The sequence below is a fragment of the Penaeus monodon genome, chromosome 20, assembly GCF_015228065.2.
Source record: "Penaeus monodon isolate SGIC_2016 chromosome 20, NSTDA_Pmon_1, whole genome shotgun sequence".
NCBI lineage: Eukaryota > Metazoa > Arthropoda > Malacostraca > Decapoda > Penaeidae > Penaeus > Penaeus monodon.
The window spans coordinates 36030717-36031180 of NC_051405.1; positions in this window are offsets into that span (position 1 = coordinate 36030717).

A 464-nucleotide genomic window follows, 5' to 3' on the forward strand; every position below is an offset into this window, starting at 1 on the left:
TGTCGATATGTTTCTCCATCTCTCTCTAAAACTATATCGCCGAAAAATAATCATTGATGGCAAAAAAACTGACAAATAAGAAATGAATAATAGAATACGTTAATTGAGTAGTGGGTGAATAATCTATTTCATTTATAAATTTCATTTGTTCAAGTAATCACACAGCCTGTTACAGAGTTAAAGCGTTTTGTTCTCTCGTAAGTTTTAACGCTGCTAAAGGTTGATGTCCCCAATTTGCACTCTATGCTTATCATACGTACGTAGCATATAAGCTTTAAATTGTTTGATCGAGTTTGCATGCCTTCAGCACATTAATTTCACGGTACTATAAACCCTAATAGAGTGGTATGTTTGATAAAGCACAAAAACAATCAGTTGAAATAACGCAGAAATGGCATAACGTGCAGCTATTTCCACTCAATCCTATGAGAATTGATAACGTGCACTCACAGGAACGGCGCAGA